The following is a 968-nucleotide window of genomic DNA, read 5'->3' as shown; positions in this document are numbered from 1 at the left end:
AGAGGTCATTCCAGAACAGAAATAAGTTTCAAATAATATAAATCAGATGAACAAGAGTGCTGTAGAGCAAAAATTTCTTAATTACAAGTAGGCTACAACCTTTTACATCACTCCTCCAAAGGAGTCCCCGTGCGTATGCAGACAGCCAGGGTGTCAGGACCAGCCCTGCTCCCAACATTTCCAATGGTGAAGGCTACACTCAGCTTAATGGCACTGGATTGAAATCCTAAGGGATGAAACAACTACAAAATGCATTTGTCATATGGATCTTAACATGGGGTTTTTTCTATGTTTTTTTTCCCTTTTCTTCAGAGTATTAGGGAAGAAAATGCCTCTTCCTGAAGGTTAATTTCCAAATGACAACTGTTAATCAATGTGTTTGTGTGCTTATCTTAAAATGCTACATACCCTTAAATATTACATACTGTTTCCTCATTTAGGGTTCATGAATATTTGAACATACTTTAGGAAAAACAATAAAAATAAGTCTAATACTGTCCCCCTCATTGTCATTATTGATAGAGATTTATTAGTTTCATTTTGCAAGTTTTTCTTTAGGAAGGGTGCTAATATCATGTATTATGACAGTTCACACTGAAAGCAATTTTCCATAAAAGGTATTACAATGACCCCTATGGAACTTGTATAATTTTATAGTAGATAGTCAAGTGCACAAATAAACATGTTTACAAGAGTGATCCTGTTAACCTGGTTCCTGCCCTCTGAAATATTTATGTGTTCTTTGTGGAATCTTAAAATTAGTATAATTGTTGTTGGTATTACTTACGTTGTTTCTGGCATTCTCTTTAGGAAAAAAAATAGCATATTTATCATTTAGCTTTGGTATAATCTGCAATATGTTTTAACAAGTAGAATATATTCCAACTCCTATATTTTCCACAGCTGTGAAATTTACAATGATGTAAGAAGTCACTTTATCAGAGAGGAAATATTACAGACACATAAAA

Source organism: Vidua chalybeata, chromosome 2, assembly GCF_026979565.1.
Source record: "Vidua chalybeata isolate OUT-0048 chromosome 2, bVidCha1 merged haplotype, whole genome shotgun sequence".
Taxonomy (NCBI): domain Eukaryota; kingdom Metazoa; phylum Chordata; class Aves; order Passeriformes; family Viduidae; genus Vidua; species Vidua chalybeata.
Note: the sequence above shows the minus strand (reverse complement) of the source record.